General features: G+C 37.9%; 1 long non-coding RNA gene across 2 annotated transcripts; it reads left to right on the top strand.

The window, feature by feature from the left end:
• Window positions 1-1777: 1777 nt before the first annotated feature.
• LOC103730665 lies at window positions 1778-4969 on the top strand. 2 transcript variants are annotated; one of them, XR_003848836.1, is made up of 4 exons: window positions 1778-1957; window positions 2573-2742; window positions 2888-2993; window positions 4829-4969. It is a non-coding gene; the product is annotated as an uncharacterized LOC103730665 (long non-coding RNA). The 2 variants fall into 2 exon arrangements; XR_003848835.1 differs by lacking the exon at window positions 1778-1957 and having other exon boundaries at window positions 2117-2742.
• The last annotated feature ends 1345 nt before the right edge of the window (window positions 4970-6314 follow it).

A 6314-nucleotide genomic window follows, 5' to 3' on the forward strand; every position in this document is an offset into this window, starting at 1 on the left:
TTCAAAAGGTGTTGCATGTATACCTTGGAAGATTCCAGACAGGACTGTCAGTTCCCACAGTGGTAATGATAATAGTACTCTGATGTGTTTGCTTTTCCATTTTTCTTCACATTCACTCCTGCTCCTTGTATACAAGTTCCTCCCACCCAGCCAAGCTCTGCTTTTGTGGGAACTCAAAGTGAACAACAGTCCTTCTATTTGAATGTTTCTACTTTCCACTTTTACTCCTTATGATCATCTTTGCTGATTTCCTGATATGTGACATGAAAAAAAAGGAGGAATAGAAGGATGGGACTATCAGTAAGTAATTCAGTAGAATCTTCAGAAGGCTTTGCACTGCCAAACTTAAAGGGCTCACCAAGTAGCCCGAAGAATGGTTAAAATAGTTTGTTTTATAGTTATTTGCTTCTGAAATAGTCTGTTTTTAACCCTACATCTATACAGTGGCCTTCTTGAGGCTCTCTTTTCATTTCTCTTGTGCCAGAACTTTTCTTTCATTCTGTTTCTTAACACCTGCTAAATAGTTGTAGAGTTCATGGAGACAGTTTCCTTTAGTGACTTGAAAACCCAAAGTCCTTTTTTCCTTTTACATGGTTGAATAATATGAAATTACAGATTAGAAATAATTTCCTTAAAGTATCTGAAGGCAACACTGAGCCTGAACCTGAACTCTAAGAGCTGGGATAATAGGTGTGTGCCACCACCTCCAGTTCGGTCCTCGTCTTTATAGATGGCTTCTTCTTATATCAAAGTTCGGAATCAGTATAAGATCAGAGTCAGTTTTTTCTTTGTGGTGCTGGGGATTGACCTCAGGGCTTCATACATGCTGGGAAAATTTTTGTCTATTGAGCTATAATCATAGCTAGAAGTGGCATTTATTTATTTACTTCTTTATTATCTATTTGTATTTATTTATTATGTACTCTACTGTCACAGGCTCAAGACAATAGGGACATATGTCTACGGACTGAAACCTTTGAGACAATGAGCTAAAACCAAACTTTTCCTATTGTGTCAGGTGGTTTGTCACAGTGAGAACAAAAACTGATTACCACAATTTCTAATATTTAAAGTAATTTTGTGTTTCCTTCTACTAATGGAAGCCTTTACCTTTTGTATTTTTTATTTTTAATAGTTTAGAAAACATTTGGGAGGTTGCCCACTGAGCTTAGAATTTTCAAATATCCTTCTATAGAGGCCTAGTTAAACTTGGGGTTGCACTGACATTCTGTCCTTAGTTGCTCTGGCCCCTGGCAGACAGGAGGCATTTCTTAGCCCTTCTGTCACCTGCCAGGCTTCTGCTGCATCTGCCCCCTTTGAAGTATTGCTCTTTCAGCCCACCTCATGCAGTTACACAGTCAAGGTGGATTCCAGGATCACAGTTGCTGCATGTTTTCTTATATGCCAGCCATGAGATTTTTTTTTCTTTCTTTTTTACATGCTTTGAATCCTTAGAATCTGGTGGAGTCCTTTAATAGTCGTCAATAATTTAACTCTATTGCATAAAAGAAGAAACTCTTCAAATTACATCAGTACTGTCACAACTACGATGAGAAAGTAGCTCATTTTACGCATGTTCTGCATTATGAAGTTTAAAAGGAATCTAAAAACTTGGAATAAATTCAATAAAATAATTTATATATTGTGATTCCAATAATATATGCATGTGTATGAAGAGGGCAGGGTGAGAAAAAAAATTGTCAATAGGGGGTTTTAATGTCATAAAATTACTGAATAATTTTCTTTCGATTTTTAAAGAAAGTTACTTTACAAGAATATTGGAAATGATTACAAATTTGAAGAAGAAAATCACAGGTGAATGACAGTGATGACTGGAGAGCAGTGAAAACAAAATTAGAAACCAAGAAGTTCCTAGCTTGCAGTTTTAAAAGAGCTTGGGTGCAAAGAATGGATCTGTGCAGAACAACGATGGGCCTCATTAGAGATCCAACAGGAGGTAATAGGCTTAAACTGCAGCATGAGGGATTAGATAACAGAAAAGGGAAACTTTTCAGACAGTGAGGTTTGATGGACACTGGAAGGTGTAGCTAGGGAAGCTCGTGGAATCTCCTTCTCCAGACCTTTTCAAATAGGACAGCGTCTCATCTGTCTGTAGGATGGACTCTGTTTGACCTCCAAATCGTCTACTGAGTCCAGAGGGTGTGCCTCACCTTACAGAGGAGATTCTGAGTGATGCTGTGAAGTTTTGAGTGATGAACCATTGAAAAATTAAGTATAAAAACATTTCATATTTAATTTTATTTATGCATGTTATATGTAGTACATAAATTGCCATAGTTCTTTTGGTCCAATGTTTTTATTTTAAGGTCTGGAGATGAGAGTCTGATAAAACTTTGCACAGAGAGGGAAGGCAGAACTCTTTTATCTTACTTTGGAGCATGTTTGAATGGAGGTATAAACAATGAGAAAAGGATGTTTTGAACGCCTTTGATTTTGATTTCACTTCCCATTCTAAATGAAAAATTATTGGCCCTTTTTGTTGACTTTGGTATTTTAAAGGTAAATTTAAAATTTTAATTTAGTGCAAATGTTTCTCACTGTTTTTGCAAAGACTAGTATCCCAAACTGGAAGAGGCTCTCTGCATTTAATTTCCTCTCAGGAAGTTTACCTTCAAAAGTCCAAACGTCAGGTCAAGCTTTGGGTTGCCGGAAATGGTAATGTCCTTTACTGTCTGAGCACCCAGCCAAGCCTTAATGAGACATCTTACTTTGTGGACATTGGTAAGAAGTCAAATGCTTTAGCTGCTTCCTTTTATTTTTTATGAGCTGTGATTTCTGTACTCAGCCTTCTAAACTCAGAAATAAAATCTTGCACAAGTATGGGAATCTGTGTTCTCTGGATTTAGTTTTAACTGCAGAAATTTAGTTACAGGTGCTGTGAACCCTTCTCCCTTCCTAAAAACCAAAGTGTGTTGCAAGCCAAAAGAATGCAAGCATTAGAACTCATCTACTTTAAGCAAAACAGTTGCAAGGTATTGTAAACATAATTTTTCTCAGGTTCTGTTTTAGGTGACTTGAGGACACGTAAAGGTTAAAGCATATAGTCATACAATTGTTCATATTTGTCAAAGTGCTTACTCATTTGGTGCCTGATCTGATTTTATAAAACCCTTGTGGATGTTATGAACTTGTAAATGAGAAAGTGGAAATCTCCTAAGTGTATGTAATTTGCTTGAGGTCACAAAACTAGAAAATGCAGAGCACCCAGGAAGTACAGGTTTCTGAGGAATGCTTCTGATTTCAGAGCGTGGGTCTTCCCATTACGCTATGCTGTGATGTCTGTAAGATCTTTCATGTTTCCCATCACTGAGATCTTTGCCTAACATATCTTGAGTGAAAGTCATATTAGATACCATCACACTAGATCACTGTCACTAAACAGAAAGTTGTGCTATTAATCACTAAACAGCATTAATAACTATTAATTACTAAACAACATTAAAAAGTTGCAAAACCCATTTTAATATTGTACCAGTAACAGACAAAATATTGGATACAACTCCTGTAATTCTTGGCACACTGTGTGGGTGTCTTTGGGGTATAGTGGCTTTATTTCCTTCCCTACCAGTTCGGAAGTTTGTTTAATACTGACTCAGAGGAAGCATGCTAGCTGAGTCCTCACATGGCCTTGTTTACTGCTCCAGAGTGCACACAATAGATAAAGAACTGACTTCCACATACCCCTGCACTTCCTGGGTGCGTGGGCATGTGTACTTGTGCCTGTGAATTAAGGTTGTGTAATCTTCCTGCTTGCTGCATCAGGTTGCGTCACTCCACATCTCAGATATTCCTCTAGTGTGCTTAATGTTTCACAAATTGAAGACCATTGTATTTCCCAAGAGAAGTGCTAGTAATTAATAATTAATAAGGAAAATCCCATGAGTTTGTAAATGGTCAAAACTAATATGGAGGTAGAAAACCAGTGGGAAATAAAAGTTCTAAATGACCACAGATAAACACTATTTCACGAGCTGAATTTCTCTTTTTGATTGTAATCGTAGCTGCTATTTATATACAGCCTAGTCTGTGGCAAGAATTAGACCAACATCATCTTACTTGATTCTGTGGTAGCTGTAACAGGTAAATAAAGCTACAGCACTTTTTTTTTCCGGTGTTTTTGAGACAGGGTCTCCCTGTAGCCCCAGCTGGCCTGGAATTCGCTATGTAGACCAGGCAGGCCTGGAACTCACCGAGGTCCACCTGCCTCCCAAGTGCTGGGACTACAGGCGTGTGCCACCACACCCAGCAGCTATAGCACTTTTATAGAACAGAGATCAGAAAATTCAAATAATGTGTCCGAGTCACACTGATAGTAACTGATTGAATAATGAAAGGTACCTGGATCATCTGATTCTTAAAGATCCTTGGGCCTTTCTACCTGTCTTCTTTTGGTTCCCTTTTTTTTTTTTTTTTGATGTAACTTTGCATAAAATATAATTGTAGTTACTGACAAAAAGTAGAGTGTAGTTAATAAGAATTCTTTCTGAACTTTAGGTCTATTTAGGTTAAAGGCATTTGGACAAGGAGCGTTGTGGGCTGATTGTTTCAGGGAAGAAATGCCACATGGGTGCCAATCATTATGATCTGGAGACTGGGACTGTGTTTGAGATATCTATGAAATTCCTCGAGCACAATACTGGAATGATCAATCCATCCCAATAAATACTCAATAGCAAACATTTACAAACTAATTTTCTTCTACCTACACTTTGTATCAAAATTAGGTAATGTTTACTAAATTTAGGAATTGTTTCTCAGTCTTATTTTTTAAAACCATTATGTCTCCCCTTTTGTTTCTTTGTTCCAGCTGCTGCTGCTGAATTATGAGCCTGACTGAATCATCTGCAGAAGATAGCTTTGTTTTTGCAAAACGCCTGGAATGTGGTATATAGATTGTGGTATATAGCTTTCTGATACTGAGAAAACATGAATAAATATGCAAGAGTGACCACAAGGCTCCAGACGTGGGTTTGTTCATCCGTTTGCCTCATTACTGGGTGGTTGTAGTTTGAAGAAGTAGAGGGAGGGAGTGGAAAAAGATTTTTGAATTTTCAGACAATTCAACTGAACTTCCCATTGAGATATTCTCATGTCTTTGTATTCTAGTCAGAATTTCCTAGAGGGATCATCAAGGAAAGATTTCGTTAGTACCCATAGGTATTAGAAATCAATTTTAAAATTAATTTTTGTGGGGGGCTGGAGTGATGGCTCAGTGGTTAAGAGTGCCGGCTGCTCTTGCAGAGGACCCAGGTTCGATTCCCAGAACCCACATGATGTCTAACAACCATCTGTAACTCCAGTTCCAGGGGACCTGGCACCCTCTTCTAACCTCTGTGGCCATTGCATGACATGGGTGTGCTTAAGTACATGCGGGCAATGCACTCATACACAAATGAAAATAATAAATAAAACAAAAGCTTATTTTGGAAGGACAGCAAGATGGCACAGTGGGTAAAGCACTTGCTATGCAACCCTGATGACTTGAGTTTGATTCCAGGAACTGACTCCACATGCACAGTATTCCATGCCTCCTCCCATTCATGTACACACACACACACACACACACACACACACTCACACACATATACACACACACTAATAATATGATAATAACAAATAAATAAAAATGTAGTATTAAAGGGAAGACACGATATAAAGATAGCTAGAAGTTGGAAAATTTATATATTGACTTTTGAAATAGCAATTACGATTTTTGTGGTCCTAGAAATATATTTGTTTCGGTGGGTATACTTTCTGCTCTGTTTGCTAGCTGAACTGTATTGTCTGATATTCTACTATTTATTTTGTTTTGTTTTTATGAGACAAGGTCTCACTATACAGCCTGTCCAGACTTGCCTGGAACTTGCTACATAGTCCAGGCTGGACTTTGAACTTAGTCTCCTTTGGCCTCAGCCTCACAAGTGCTGAGATTACAGGTATGTACAACAGTACTCAACCAATTTGCACTCTAAACAGTCCGTGCAGTATCAGTGACAAAGGTACATGATGTCTTTCTCTGTTTTTTCTCAGACACATAGGACAGTGGTCAGGACATGCAATTCTGGATCAGAAGGATGGATTAAAAATTGAGTTTTGCCCCAGCTAAGTTTTGTGATATACACAAATTAATTTCTCTGTACCTCAGTTCCTTCATCTGAAAAAAAATGAGAATGATGTTGCATATAGGAATTAAAATAAGATGTCATAGTGCACACACTAGGAAATCAATGGGTGTAATCCTTTTTAGACTTAGCTTACATGCGGTGCGCAGAGTAGTTTCTTAGCTTTCACAC

This window comes from Nannospalax galili, unplaced genomic scaffold, assembly GCF_000622305.1.
Source record: "Nannospalax galili isolate Female #2095 unplaced genomic scaffold, S.galili_v1.0 scaffold52, whole genome shotgun sequence".
NCBI classification, from domain to species: domain Eukaryota; kingdom Metazoa; phylum Chordata; class Mammalia; order Rodentia; family Spalacidae; genus Nannospalax; species Nannospalax galili.